Here is a 16,621-nt window from a genome sequence, read left to right as displayed (position 1 = left end):
TCACACATGAGTCACACTTAATACTTGTCATCGGGGCTGGAGGTGTGGCTCAGTGATACAGCACCTGCTTAGGATGTGCAAGGTCCAGGGTGCAAGTTCTAGCACCCAAATAAAACCAAACAAAAATAGAAACAAAAACCTTTTCAGCAGAGGAGCCTTCAGTGGATTTCTGATCATGTGGAGCATGAAGAGAAATCACACAGCCTTGAAGGATGAAGGATGAAGATTGAAGGATGCCTTCCTCCCCAAAACCAGACTTCCCACCACTGGCACAGAGCAGACCTGAGCATCTGCAACTTCTTTATCTCTTGTAGAGACTAAAAACAGGAGATAGCTCAAAAAGTCCAGGGAATAGGAAGTAAGAGGAACACCTGTGTTCCAGAACTTTCGAAAATTTTAAGTTTTAGACTTTTTATCCAGGGAGTTTTTTGAAAGATGAGAATTATCACTAGTTTCAACCCTTCCACTAATCCCATCAATCAAAATAATTTTTCCCTAAATGACTTCGATTGTTGTGGATATCACACATCTCCAGTGGTAAGTGTCACAGTCTCATAAAGATACTGAGGCAGGCAGGAGTCATAGAGCTGAAGGCATGGGCTGGACAAGTCTCCATAAATCACAAAGCATTAGGCAAAGAGAGGAACAATTTTAAAACTAAACTACTTTCTTTCTTCCCAGAATGAATTTTTGCTACATCAATTAAAACATCTACCAAGGTTATGCATGGTTCCCATGCCACAGACTAAGGATCACAATCAGAAGGACCCATACCTGGCTGGGTGTGGTGGCATACACCTGTAATTCCAGCTGCTTGGATGGCTGAGGCAGGAGGTTGGTGAGTTCAAAGACAGCCTCAGCAAAAAGCAAGGCACTCAGCAACTCAGTGAGACCCTGTCTCTAAATAAAATACAAATGAGGGATGGGGATGTGACTCAGTGGTCAAATGCCCCTGAATTCAATCCCAGTACCCCACTCCCAAAGAAAGAGGAGCCACATCTGTAATCCCAGTGCCTAAGGAGGCTGAGGCAGGAGGATAACATGTTCAAAGCCAACCTCCGCAACTTAGTGAGGTCCTCAGCAACTTAGAGAGACCCTGTATCAAAATAAAAAATAAGAAGTTCTATAGATATGGCTTAATGATTAAGCACCCCCTATTCAAATCCCAGAAGCAAAACAAAAACAAAAACAGACTTCTCTTAGCTTCTGCAGTACAAAGAAGCATGGTATATGTCCTCAGGTTCCAGGATTGGTAGTCTCAGCCCTGTGACAACCAGATGAGGAATAAATCTGGCCTTGGGAATAAGCATGTCAGGGACACTTGGAAGGACACTTGACCTTTCTGAGAATCTCCCAGTTCTGTCTGGCCATCAATTGTTATTTCCTTGGGAAATTTTCCTATATCTATCTACCAAGTTTGGTCATGAAAACCATTTGGGTAGAAACATACAACTCAGATATAAGAGACATTTAGTCTGATAATATATATAAAGTAACTGTCCCTGAGTCACATTTCTATATTAATTCATTTAACAGAACTGTTAAGTGCCTAGTATAAGCCAGACACTCTATGCTTTTTAGCATGTCTCTCTCAGTCTCTTCGTAAGCTGAACATGCATCTCTTTGGTCTCAAAGCCCAAGCCCTCCCAACACTCAGACCAAAGAATCACATCTACAGGATATAGCCAGAAGGTCACTCCACAAGTATGCATTGAGCATGTACAGTGGACAGACTGCTATAGCAAGTAGCTGAGTCTCATCTCAGTCACAATGTGAAATGAGGAACACAAAATCCACGACCGGCCTCTGACTGTGAGAACACGTCTCCCTCTGTGAGGCACCAAGAAGAAATTTCCTTCACTGAGGAGTCCTATAAATGATACTTAAGATGGTAAGAGCTTAGACAGGTCAGGACCTTTAATATAACAGCTCCGTGGGAAGTATAGGACAAAAAGCAAATAAGCAAAGACATTTTTAGTATAAGTTTACTAATGTCTTCCAAGTAATAATTAAGGTAAATTCTTGACTTTCCTTCTGAACTCACTTTAATACTTTCCCACTCATTTGTATCTATAACATTAGAAAAAAATGAAGCCATTTGAAGCAGTTGAATCACACTCAAACTCAGATCCAATCATCTTTTTTTTTTTTTTAAAGAGAGAGGTGAGAGAGACAGACAGAGAGAATTTTTAATATCTATTTATTTATTTATTTTTTTAGTTTTTGGCGGACACAACATCTTTTTGTTTGTATGTGGTGCTGAGGATCGAACCCGGGCCGCACGCATGCCAGGCGAGCGCGCCACCGCTTGAGCCACATCCCCAGCCCCAATCATCTTAATAGTCATCTTTAGGGTAAGGAAATAAATGAGGAACTTTGAATAACTATATCATTAATATAAAGTACTAGCATAATTGTAAATATCTTGATACTTTTATTTGATACTTTTACATTCAAAACATAAATCTTTATTTCTGCTCTTTCACCACTACTTTTAGACAATTCCTTCCTCATTCCAATCCCTGTAAAATACCCAAAGCAAAGGAATTAGGAAAGTCTTAGTGAGATGTAATAGAATTCAGTTCAATAAAAGTTTAAGTGCTTAAGTGGGCTTGAGGCCTTTGCATGTTTCTCAGTTTTCATGCTGCTTATTCCAACAATTTTCTGTTCACAAATTTGATTCTCAGTTTTGAAGTTAAAAATGAAACCAATTCGCTTAAATTTTCTATATTTTGGGAAATACGAATTCCATTTATTTTATTGTAAGATCACCACTATCAGCCACACTGTGAAGAATGTGATAGATGTCACAAGCTTAAGAGTGGTGGCAGTAAGCAGCTGGGTTCAATGCCATGCAGAGGGCATATTATAATGCAGTGCAATTCCTCATCTTCATGTGGTGTTATAAAGTTTAGATGCAGAATTATCCCTTGAATAAACAAAGACGTTTGATGTGGCCAGGTGTGGTGGTGTACATCTATTGTCCAGCTACTCAGAAAGCTGAGGCACAAAAATCACTTGAGTCCACAAGTTGATGAGAATGGATTATTGTTTGCTTACTCTGCCGCTGTTAACAGTATTACCTGTGAGAGGCCATCTCACTATGTGACCAGCATTTTTCTTCCCTGGTTGAATGAGGCTCTGTCAGTCACTTCCTGTGATCTGGCCATATCAAAGTGGCCCTAGACAGCTGCCCCAATCCCAGAAGTTGTAAAATGTTGCAAAATGTGTCTTCATACCTAGGGGCCTTCCTGCAGCCCCAAGGATTGAGCTACACTCACCTGTTCCTTTGTGATATTACCCCTTTGCCCTCTTTGGGATAGAGTGTTCCATGGAAACACCCTTTGTGTGTTCCCTGATCTTACTGTGCCCTTGGGTGTGGCCTTCCTAGTTGTCAGTCAACCTGCTGACAGTAGACATCATGAAGCTAGACTCAGTCCCTTGAAACCTGACCCCTTGCCTCTTTTGAATGGCTTCTCCTCAATAAAAGGGTCAGCACATGCTTGTTCTCTCTCTCTTTCTGTGGACTCTTAAGGTCAGAGGAGCTGTCACAGGACCCCCAAAGAAAAAGGTATCTGTCACCAGGGGGCAGAATTGTGATGTATGCAGTTGAGGGGAGAAATAAAGAATATTCACGTGCTTCTGACCCTTTCAATGCTTCATTCACTCTACTTACTGAATACAATTTCATTCTATAGGTTCTTTTTTTTTTTTAGTTGTAGTTGGACACAATACCTTTATTCCATTCATTTATTTTATTTTTTATGTGGTGCTGAGGATCGAACCCAGGGCCCCACGCATGATAGGCGAGCGCTCTACCACTGAGTCACAATCCCAGCCCTCTATAGGTCCTTAATCAAGAAAACGACAATCTTTAATGCTAGGCACTACAATAGACATAATCAATTCACAGCAAACAATTCTAGATTAATTAATTCTAAGCACTGCAAAACACACTTAATCATGATAGGCTAATGACAGACATTCCCTCTGCATGCTAAGTTCAAAAGTCTTAAGCCTTAGGCTTTATGTCCAACAGATGCACACTCACTTAGACTGCGGTGACCAGATCTGGAACCAAGGCAGGCTTTTCCTGTCATGGAGTGGATGATTGTTGAGGAGAGGGTTGTAGGGAGAAGTTGAGGCTCTCACCAAGGTTAAGATGAGGTGGTAGAATTTGAGAGCGGTGAAGATCACCCAGAAGCTAAGGAAATGATGAAAAGTGATGGGATGTCCTCATGAGGCTCTCCACCTCCAGTGCATCCTTGTTTTGGCTGGCTGAATCCCTGTTCATCAACTCTATCATTTATACTAAATTTTGGGGGTTTTGACACCCCTTTCAATCCTTATCAGCTACACTGGATTTCTCAGTGACATCATTTACCCTGGGGTCAGAAACATCTGGTCTGGTGGTCTCCACCCTGACCTTCTTGCGGTTCCCTCTTATTGGACAAGGACAGCCTGCCAGGGGCTTCACTTCATTTATCAGGGTAAGGGGAAGTGATTTGTTTGAGGCCATACTGGAAGGATCTGTGGGTGTGCCTACTGAGACTGCAGGTTTCAAACTGGAGTTTTTTAAATGGAGTTGCTTAGGCTCAGGCCCAAGGCCATCCTAACAGTATCTCTGTCTCTTGTGTGGTTATTTTGCATGGCCCAGTTCCTCTGGAGTGGCCCTGAGTGTTTTTGTCACCAGGAATGCGACAATTACCACACTGCTAAGCAATGCGACTGTGGAATTATGGTATGGAGCTCTTTGACCCCCACAGACAATATGACACCTTCTACTTTGTTGTTGGCAGTCTGGATCAGGACAGTATGTAGGCAATGGACCACCTTGTTTTACAGATAGCACAGGGTTTCAAGAGGAATCTAGGAAAAATCACAAACTCTATACCTTTAGTAAGGATGGGACCTTGTTTCCCTGGGTCAAAAAAGGAAAAGTAAATAGTCTCAATGTCACTAAAAATGAACTACTCTACTCCTTCAGCCTTCCAAAGGCAGTTTGCTTTTAATTCTCACCCAAAACCACTGTCTTGGAAGCACAGCAGCCTTATACTACCTTCTAAAGATGGTGCAGCTGGAATTACCAAACTAGACTTGATGGTGTGAAAACTGGGTTACAATTGAAATAATTTATTTGAGGGAAAAACAGTGAAGTTTACATCTTCAAAATCAAAAATTTAAATACAAATGCAGAGAGATCCAACATGGCGGCTGGCGAGGAAGCAGCACTTTCAATATCTCCACATTAACGGGATCAGAAACACCCATTAAAACAGCTACATTCTACCTACTGAGGATCTTCTAGCAAAATTCCATTGAAAGGAGACCTGCCGAGAATTAGTAAGTTTATTAGACGTGACAGTTTGCCCCAGACAAGTGAAACTTGACCGGCAGCGCGGGCTCAGAGTCCAATCCCGCGGCCACCCGCCGCTTCTGCAAGCGGCAGGCGGCCCAGAGCAGCGCAGCAGAAGGGTCCCCGCCCGGCCAGCAGACAGCTCCCGCCATCCCGGCTACCCTGGCGGCCCTGCTCTCGCTCAACGAACAGCCACCCCACCCGCCTGGTTCTTAGCCACGCGGCTGCAGTCACCCGGCTTTACAAGCGGCCCCCGGCGGCCCTGCTCAGCGAGAAGGGTCCCCGCCCGGCCGGCAGACAGCTCCCGCCATTCCACTCTTGTTCTGCAAACAGCCACCCCGCCCGCCTGGTTCTTAGCCACGCGGCTGCAGCCACCCGGCTTTACAAGCACCCCCGGCGGCCCTGCTCAGCGAGAAGGGTCCCCGCCCTGCCGGCAGACAGCTCCCGCCATTCCACTCTTGTTCTGCAAACAGCCACCCCGCTCGCCTGGTTCTTAGCCACGAGGCTGCAGCCGCCCGGCTTTACAAGCGCCCCCGGCGGCCCTGCTCGGCGAGAAGGGTCCCTGCCCGGCCGACAGACAGCTTCCGCCATCCCGGCTACCCTGGCGGCCCCGCTCTTGCCCTGCAAACAGCCACCCCGCCCGCCTGGGTCTTAGCCACGCGGCTGCAGCCACCCGGCTTTACAAGCGCCCCCGGCGGCCCTGCTCGGCGAGAAGGGTCCCCGCCAGGCCAGCAGACAGCTCCAGCCATCCCGCTCTTGCTCTGCAAACAGCCACCCGGCCCGCCTGGTTCTTAGCCACGAGGCTGCAGCCGCCCGGCTTTACAAGCGCCCCCGGCGGCCCTGCTCAGTGAGAAGGGTCCCTGCCGGCCGACAGACAGTTTCCGCCATCCCGGCTACCCTGGCGGCCCCGCTCTTGCCCTGCAAACAGCCACCTCGCCCGCCTGGGTCTTAGCCACGCGGCTGCAGCCACCCGGCTTTACAAGCGCCCCCGGCGGCCCTGCTTGGCGAAAAGGGTCCCCGCCCTGCCGGCAGACAGCTCCCGCCATTCCGCTCTTGTTCTGCAAACAGCCACCCCGCCCGCCTGGTTCTTAGTCACGAGGCTGCAGCCGCCCGGCTTTACAAGCGCCCCCAGCGGCCCTGCTCGTCGAGAAGGGTCCCTGCCCGGCCGGCAGACAGCTCCCACCATCCCGGCACTCCTGGCGGCCCGCCCGCTCTGCGAAGGGTCACCCCGCCCAGCTCTTAGCCACGCGGGCGCCATCTGCCTGGCTCTGTGGGCGCCCCCAGCGGCCCAGCGCAGCCAGAAGGGTCCCCGCCTGGCCCGACAGAAGGCCCGTGCCCTTCCGGCTCTGCTAACGGCCCTGCCCACCCGGGAAAGGGCTCCCCCCCTTGAGAGGATGGGAAGGAAATCTAACCAAGCCTCTATGAATTAGCGAACTGGGATCTAAAACCAGAGATTGTGTCAGACCAGAGAGAAGCCAGTTCCACCTCTCCCTTTGGTCACTCCTGCAAGGAGCCAGGGGCCCGCCATAGCAGAGAGGGAAAGTCACCAAAGATCGGCCAAAGAGATTCCTTCCCAGCGGATTCTAAATTAGCAGGAGCGGCGCGGGAGCCGGCCGGAGCTGGCGGGAACCGCGGCAGCGGCACGGGTACCGGCGGGAGCCGAGGCGGCCCTGACGCAGGAGCCGGTGGGAGCCGCGCGGCGCGGGTCTCCCAGCTACCGCTCCCACCAGTGCTGACAACTGAGGTCTCTTGCACCAGATACGGGGGCGTGGCTACCAGAAGGTAAGCAAATTTGCTGGGGGTTCTCAGCCCCAAGCTCTATAAACTTAGGGCCTGAGGGAGGCAAACAAGGAGAGTGTGCCCAGGCACTAATGAAACAGCTGCTCCACGCGTGTGCAAGGTAGGCAGAACCGTGACCGCCGACAAAACAGGCCCAGTGGCCCGCCAGATACATCGCCCCGGTCGGGGGAGGGGCAGAGCCGCCACCAGCGCCTTTTAGGTAGACAGATCTGCAACCGACAGACAGAACAGGCCTAGTGGCCAGCGGAGGGGCAAAGCCGCTGCTCACGCCTGCAAGGTAGGCGGACCTGTGACCACCGAAAGAACAGGCCCATCGAAAGTACAGGTACAGCGGCCTCCTGGTGTGGTAGGCACATTGCCTCAATTGGAGGAGGGGCAGAGCCACCGCCAAAGCCTGCGAGGGAGACTTTGCAGCTATACAAGAGCAATATAAATATATAGGGGGAAAAATCAATAACACAACAGTTTCACCAAGCAGAAAGAAACGCGATCAGTATGAAAAGACAAGGAAAGAAAGGACCACAAGCAATGCAGGTCAACTCAACTTTAGAAGAGGTAATATCTGCAGCAGATGGAATGTCAGATAAAGAATTCAGGATATACATGCTTCAGATGATCTGGAGTCTCAAGGAAGACATTAGACAGCAAAATCAGACAATGAAAGACCACTTCGACCACTTCGACAATGAATTACATAAACAAATCCAAGAAGCAAAAGATAATTATACAGGGAGATAGAGGTTATAAAAAACAAACAAACAGAAATCCTGGAAATGCAGGAAACAATAAACCAACTTAAAAACTCAATTGAGAATACTACCAGCAGAGTAGAACACTTAGAAGATAGAACATCAGACAATGAAGACAAAGTATTTCAACTGGAGAAGAACATAGACAGCTCAGCAAAGCTGTTAAGAAACCATGAGCAGAACATTCAAGAAATATGGGATAACATAAAGAGACCCAACTTAAGAGTCATGGGGATACAGGAAGGTATTGAGGTCCAAACCAAAGGAATGAGCAATCTATTCAACGAAATAATACGAGAAAACTTCCCAGACTTGAAGAATGAGACAGAATCCCAAATCCTAGAAGCCTACAGGACGCCGAATGTGCAAAATCATAAGAGATCCACACCTAGACACATTATAATGAAGATGCCCAACATACAGAATAAGGAGAGAATTTTAAAAGCTACAAGAGAAAGGAAGCAGATTACATTTAGGGGTAAACCAATCAGGATAACAGCTGATCTTTCAACACAGACTCTGAAAGCTAGAAGATCCTGGAATAACATATTTCAAACACTGGAAGAAAAGGGGTTCCAACCAAGAATTGTGTATCCCGCGAAATTAAGCTTCAGGATGGAAGATGAAATTAAAACCTTCCATGATAAACAAAAGTTAAAAGAATTTGCAGCTAGAAAACCATCTCTTCAAAACATCCTCGGCAAAATATTACAGGAAGAGGAAATGGAAAATATCAATGAAAACCAACAGCGGGAGGTAGTACAGTAAAGGTGGGGGGGAATAATCAAAGAGGAAAACAAACCATGTTTAGTAACATAAATAAACAAATATGGCTGGAAGAACAACCCATATCTCAATAATAACTCTAAATGTTAATGGCTTAAACTCACCAATTAAGAGACACAGGCTAGCAGAATGGATCACTAAACAAGACCCAACAATATGCTGCCTTCAGGAGACGCATTTGATAGGAAAAGACATACATAGACTGAAGGTGAAAGGTTGGGAAAAATCATATCACTCATATGGACTTCGGAAACAAGCAGGAGTGTCCATACTCATATCAAATAAAATAGATTTCAAGCCAAAGTTAATCAAAAGGGATGAAGAGGGACACTACATACTTCTCAAGGGAACCATACACCAACAAGACATAACAATCATAAATATATATGCCCCAAACAATGGTGCAGCTATGTTCATCAAACAAACTCTTCTCAAGTTCAAGAGTCTAATAGACCACCATACAATAATCATGGGAGACTTCAACACACCTCTCTCACCACTGGACAGATCTTCCAAACAAAAGTTGAATAAGGAAACTATAGAGCTCAATAACACAATTAATAACCTAGACTTAATTGACATATATAGAATATACCACCCAACATCAAGCAGTTACACTTTTTTCTCAGCAGCACATGGATCCTTCTCAAAAATAGATCATATATTATGTCACAGGGCAACTCTTAGACAATATAAAGGAGTAGAGATAATACCATGCATATTATCTGATCATAATGGAATGAAATTGAAAATTAACGATAAAAGAAGTAAGGAAAAATCATGCATCACTTGGAGAATGAACAATAGGTTACTGAATGATCAATGGGTTATAGAAGACATCAAGGAGGAAATTAAAAAATTCTTAAGGATAAATGAAAACACAGACACAACATATCGGAATCTATGGGACACATTGAAAGCAGTTCTAAGAGGAAAATTTATTGCTTGGAGTTCATTCCTTAAAAAAAGAAAAAACCAACAAATAAATGATCTAATACTTCAACTCAAAATCCTAGAAAAAGAAGAGCAAAACAACAGCAAAAGAAGTAGAAGACAAGAAATAATTAAAATCAGAGCTGAAATTAATGAAATCGAAACGAAAGAAACAATTGAAAAAATTGACAAAACTAAAAGTTGGTTCTTTGAAAAAATAAATAAAATCGACAGACCCTTAGCCACGCTAACAAAGAGAAGAAGAGAGAGAACTCAAATTACCAGCATACGGGATGAAAAAGGCAATATCACAACAGACACTTCAGAAATACAGAAGATTATCAGAAATTATTTTGAATCCTTATACTCCAATAAAATAGAAGATAGTGAAGGCATCGATAAATTTCTTAAGTCATATGATTTGCCCAGATTGAGTCAGGAGGATATTGACAACCTAAACAGACCAATATCAATTGAGGAAATAGAAGATACCATCAAAAGACTACCAACTAAGAAAAGCCCAGGACCGGATGGGTATACAGCAGAGTTTTACAAAACCTTTAAAGAGGAACTAATACCAATACTTTTCAAGCTATTTCAGGAAATAGAAAAAGAGGGAGAACTTCCAAATTCATTATATGAGGCCAACATCACCCTGATTCCTAAACCAGACAAAGACACTTCAAAGAAAGAAAACTACAGACCAATATCTCTAATGAACCTAGATGCAAAAATCCTCAATAAACTTCTGGCGAACCAGATACAAAAACATATCAAAAAAATTGTGCACCATGATCAGGTAGGATTTATCCCTGGGATGCAAGGCTGGTTCAATATACGGAAATCAATAAATGTTATTCACCACATAAATAGGCTTAAAAATAAGAACCATATGATCATCTCGATAGATGCGGAAAAAGCATTCGACAAAGTACAGCATCCCTTTATGTTCAAAACTCTAGAAAAAATAGGGATAACAGGAACATACCTCAATATTGTAAAAGCAATCTATGCCAAGCCTCAGGCTAGCATCATTCTGAATGGAGAAAAACTGAAGGCATTCCCTCTAAAATCTGGAACAAGACAGGGATGCCCTCTCTCACCACTTTTGTTCAACATAGTTCTCGAATCACTGGCCAGAGCAATTAGACAGACGAAAGAAATTAAAGGCATAAAAATAGGAAAAGAAGAACTCAAATTATCACTATTTGCAGATGACATGATTCTATACCTAGCAGACCCAAAAGGGTCTACAAAGAAACTATTAGAGCTAATAAATGAATTCAGCAAAGTGGCAGGCTATAAAATCAACACGCATAAATCAAAGGCATTCCTGTATATCAGCGACAAATCCTCTGAAATGGAAATGAGGACAACCACCCCATTCACAATATCCTCAAAGAAAATAAAATACTTGGGAATCAACCTAACAAAAGAGGTGAAAGACTTATACAATGAAAACTACAGAACCCTAAAGAGAGAAATAGAAGAAGATCTTAGAAGATGGAAAAATATACCCTGTTCATGGATAGGTAGAAGTAACATCATCAAAATGGCGATATTACCAAAAGTTCTCCATAGGTTTAATGCAATGCCAATCAAAATCCCAACGGCATTTCTTGTAGAAATAGAGAAAGCAATCATGAAATTCATATGGAAAAATAAAAGACCCAGAATAGCAAAAACAATTCTAAGCAGGAAATGTGAATCATGCGGTATAGCTATACCAGACTTCAAACTATACTACAGAGCAATAGTAACAAAAACAGCATGGTACTGGTACCAAAACAGGCAGGTGGACCAATGGTACAGAATAGAGGACACAGAAACCAATCCACAAAACTACAACTATCTTATATTTGATAAAGGGGCTAAAAGCATGCAATGGAAGAAGGATAGCATCTTCAACAAATGGTGTTGGGAAAACTGGAAATCCATATGCAACAAAATGAAACTGAATCCCTTTCTCTCGCCATGCACAAAAGTTAACTCAAAGTGGATCAAGGAACTTGATATCAAATCAGAGACACGGCGTCTGATAGAAGAAAAAGTTGGCTATGATCTACATACTGTGGGGTCGGGCTCCAAATTCCTCAATAGGACACCCATAGCACAACAGTTAATAACTAGAATCAACAAATGGGACTTACTCAAACTAAAAAGTTTTTTCTCAGCAAAAGAAACAATAAGAGAGGTAAATAGGGAGCCTACGTCCTGGGAACAAATCTTTACTCCTCACACTTCAGACAGAGCCCTAATATCCAGAATATACAAAGAACTAAAAAAATTAGACAATGAGATAACGAATAACCCAATCAACAAATGGGCCAAGGACCTGAACAGAAATTTCTCAGAGGAGGACATACAATCAATCAACAAGTATATGAAAAAATGCTCACCATCTCTAGCAGTCAGAGAAATGCAAATCAAAACCACCCTAAGATACCATCTCACTCCAGTAAGATTGGCAGCCATTAGGAAGTCAAACAGCAACAAGTGCTGGCGAGGATGTGGGGAAAAGGGTACTCTTGTACATTCTGGTGGGACTGCAAATTGGTGCGGCCAATTTGGAAAGCAGTATGGAGATTTCTTGGAAAGCTCGGAATGGAACCACCATTTGATCCAGCTATTCCACTACTCGGTCTATTCCCTAAAGACCTAAAAAGAGCACACTATAGGGACACTGCTACATCCATGTTCATAGCAGCACAATTCACAATAGCAAGACTGTGGAACCAACCTAGATGCCCTTCAATAGACGAATGGATAAAAAAAATGTGGCATTTATACACAATGGAGTATTACTCTGCATTAAGAAATGACAAAATCATAGAATTTGGAGGGAAATGGATGGCATTAGAGCAGATTATGCTAAGTGAAGCTAGCCAATCCCTTAAAAACAAATGCCAAATGTCTTCTTTGATATAAGGAGAGTAACTAAGAACAGAGTAGGGAAGAAGAGCATGAGAAGAAGATTAACATTAAACAGGGATGAGAGGTGGGAGGGAAAGGGAGAGAGAAGGGAAATTGCATGTAAATGGAAGGAGACCCTCAGGGGTATACAAAATTACATACAAGAGGAAGTGAGGGGAAAGGAGGGAAAATATAAGGGGGAGAAATGAATTACAGTAGAGGGGGTAGAGAGAGAAGAGGGGAGGGGAGGGGGGAGGGGGGATAGTAGAGGATAGGAAAGGCAGCAGAATACAATAGACTCCAGAATGGCAATATGTAAATCAATGGTTGTGCAACTGAAGTGATTCTGCAATCTGTATATGGGGTAAAAATGGGAGTTCATATCCACTTGAATCAAAGTGTGAAATATGATATATCAAGAACTATGTAATGTTTTGAACAACCTACAATAAAAATTAATTTAAAAAAAAAAGAAAGAATCAGAGAACTTAGAGACAGAAGAAATGAGTTTTTGTTTGTAATTATTTTTCTCCTAATTTAAAAGACAAATGTATAAAGCAATAGTTATAAATCTGTTGGATGGGCATATGATATATAACTATGTAATCAAAACAGCACAAAAAGAAGGGGAAGAAATTGAGCTATACAGGAGTGAAAGTTTTATATATTTCTGAAATTAAGTTGCTCTTATTCCAAACTAGATTGTTTAAGATTAATATGTTAATTGTAATCCTCAAGGAAACAACTTAAAAAAAAAAACTCAAAATAATATAGCTTCCTAAACAGGCATTCAACAAGGAAAAGGTCATATTCAGTTTCAGTAAGAAGACAGTGAAGGCCAAAGTCAAGAAACTAGCCTGATTTGAATCTAGCATCCCTCAGGCTCTTCTTGAGCTGGAGAGGAAGTTGGAACTTTAGGCTCAGCTAAGGAAGCTGAACATAACAACAGTCAAGGAAAATGAAGCTGGTGATGGTCACAAATTGGTTATCATCTTTGTTCTCATTCCTTAACTGAAATCTTTCTAGAAAGTCTAAATCTAACTAGTACATGAATTGGAGAAGAAACTCAGCAGGAAGCACATTTTCTTTATTTCTCAAAGAAGAATTCTCCCTAAGCTAACTCAAAAAAAGTCATGCAAAAAATAAGCACAAATGTCCCAGCAACTGCATTCTGACTGCTATGATTGATATGATCTTTGAGGATTGGTCTTCACAAATGAAATTGTGGGCAAGAAAATCTGAGTAAGACTGGATGGTAGCCAGTTTGTAAAGGCTTATTTGGACAAAGCTCAGCAGAACAATGTGGAGCATAAGGCTGAAACCATTTTTTCTGGTGTGTTATAAGAAGCTGACAGGGCAAGGATATTAATTTTGAATTCATACAGTTTCCGTTATAAACAAACATGACTAAATAAAATCTCATTCACACACACAAAAAGATACAATAGAAGAAGAAGAAAGTTAAAATGGTACACTGTAAAATATCTACCACAAAAGGAGGATGAAATGGAGAAATAAAGGAACAAAACAGATACATGACAGAGAAAACAAGTAGCACAATGGCAGAGATGACTCCCACCTTGTCAGTAACTGCACTAAATGCCGATAAAAAGTCCAGGATTAGCATAATGGATAAAAAGTATGATCCAGTTATATGTTGTCTACAAGAGAAAAGTAAAGGTTAAAAGTACAAGGTTGAGGAAAAAACAATATATTTTGCAAACAGTAATTAAAAAAAGAGCTGGAGTATTTATATTAATATCAGAAAAGTAGACTTTAAAACAAAAAAAAAATGTTACTAGAGAAAAGGAAGGACATTTTAGAATGATAAAAAAAAACTTGTTCTGAGTGGTTTTTGTTTCCAGTTCCTGCTGGGTTATTACTAAACACTTAGGCTTTTTTTTTTTTAATTTATTTTTTGGGGTAGATGGACACAACAGAATGCATTTTATTTTACTTTTTTTATGTGGTACTGAGGATCGAACCCAGCTCTTCGCACGTGTTAGGTGAATGCTCTACCCCTAAGCCACAACCCCAGCCACTCACTTGGGCTTTCTTGAGCAGTTGGGTTGAATTTTTACTCATGGTGGGCCTCTTGGGTCACACCTGAGTTTATGCTAATGATGATTCAGGATGAAGACTGATCAGAACAGAAAGAACAATGTGATTAGAAGGATGGTGCTTTGAGTCAGGTAATATCAGCCTAATCTCCAGAGAGAAAAGAGGCTTTGGAGATTGAATACAGTCACATCAACAATGATTTCATCAATCATGCTTACATAATGGAATCCCATTAAAAAACCTGGACACCAAAGCTTGGTAGAACTTCCTGATTGGTAAATACACTGACAACTTTTACCTGATATATTCTCACCAGATCCTAATTTGATGGGTAGAGGGCACAGAAGATTGGACCCTCCCAGACCTCTCCCATTTTGTTGATAACAGCTTCATTTCCTTTATAATAAAACTGTAACTATGAGTCAAAATAAATAAATAAATAAATAAATACAAATGCAAATAAATTACATTTGTAAAAAAATAATAATTTTGTTTCATCCCTTGAACCCCAACCACATAAGATACCTATGTTCCAGGAAGTAAAGTTACACCTTTGTTTTTTAGATTACACCAACACTCCAACTTTGCTGGATTCCACACAGCTCTAAAGCTGTGTTCCTTTGAAAGTTCTTTTAAAAGTTTCCTTAAAGCTGATCATTTTACCATGCTACGGATAAAAAAGCTACTTTTGTGTTGGTAATAGGTAGTATAGATGTTGACAAGAGAAGGCGCTTCCTACCATGGAGAACCAATCCAATGCTACACAGCAACCAAGGAAGAAAATGAGGTAGTACAATGACTAAAAACTAACCCCTACAGGATGTAGGTTGGAATTCTAGTTCTACTGAGATTTTTGCTGTTCTTGGTTTTAGGTCTGCCAAAGTACTTTTCAACTTGAAATGTGACCCTGGGTTTGAGTTTGGAATCCATCCTTACAATGAAGCCTACTGTAGCCCTCATGCACATGTATTAGTACTAGTTGTATTTGGAAAACTGAGGGAACAAATGGAAACATGGAGTATTAAAAACTATAAATTTATTTCTAAACTAGTGGCTTCTGATTCTATATGTTTTGTTTGGTGCCCAGATAGGGAGCGTATTGTAACAGCTGCATTTGGTCCCAGGTACATGTTAATGATTGGTACAAGATATGGCATTACACTGGCTCTATCTTGCACAAGTGTGATGTACCATCAAATGCAAAATCATGGCAGGCTTCTTGGCAGCCAGGAGTGAATGGAATATTTCCAGCAAAAACAGTAGAATAAATCTAACATAATTTTCCTATGTACACATAGGAAAATACCATTGTGTCCACCCACAAGAATGGGGTTCTAATTAGAATAAGATAAATTCCATGCTTATAAAATTGTATCAAAAAGGATTCTGCTGTCATGTATAAATAAGAGAAACAAATTAAAAAATGAAAATAGAAACCACAAAGATATAGTCATCCAAAAAAAAAAAAAAGTGCAGGATCCAACTGCTTGACATCTATCAAGTTTTTGTTTGTTTTGGTACTGGGGATTGAACTTAGGGGCACTCAACCACTGAGCCACATCTCTAGCCCTAGTTTGTATTTTATTTAGAGATAGTGTCTCACTGAGTTGCTTAGTGCCTCACCTTTGCTGAGGCTGGCTTTGAATTTGCAATCCTCCCAAGCTGCTGGAATTAGAGGCATGTACCACTGTGCCCCACTCTTTTAACAAGTTTCTGGTACCCATGAGTACTCTGATATTACAGTTTGATTTGTGGTAGTTACTCTCTGATCTCCTACTACATCTTTGCTTTTAGAACTTGATCTTTCTTTGAATACATATTTTTCTCAAACTGGACTTAATTTATATTTTTTTCTGTTTTCTTAGTTTGTTAGTAACCTCATGTGTAAAAATTTAGCAGAGTATAAATAACTGTCAAGCTGAAGCCAAGTTATATAGGTTTACAAGAGACCCCTATGGTCTACTGCATCTCTTTCCATCTTTGAATTTAATGACTACATATTGGTAGCTTGAAATATTCTCTG

General features: G+C 42.0%; 2 pseudogenes; both read left to right on the top strand.

Moving 5' to 3' along the window:
• Positions 1-13,398: 13,398 nt before the first annotated feature.
• On the top strand, positions 13,399-13,934 carry LOC143402041 (small ribosomal subunit protein eS7 pseudogene; annotated as a pseudogene).
• A 1,116-nt stretch (positions 13,935-15,050) lies between these two features.
• LOC143400795 (eukaryotic translation initiation factor 2A pseudogene) lies at positions 15,051-15,866 on the top strand (annotated as a pseudogene).
• Positions 15,867-16,621: the final 755 nt, after the last annotated feature.

This window comes from Callospermophilus lateralis, chromosome 6 (genome assembly GCF_048772815.1).
Source record: "Callospermophilus lateralis isolate mCalLat2 chromosome 6, mCalLat2.hap1, whole genome shotgun sequence".
NCBI lineage: Eukaryota > Metazoa > Chordata > Mammalia > Rodentia > Sciuridae > Callospermophilus > Callospermophilus lateralis.
Note: the sequence above shows the minus strand (reverse complement) of the source record. Positions and strands in the feature narration are given on the sequence as shown.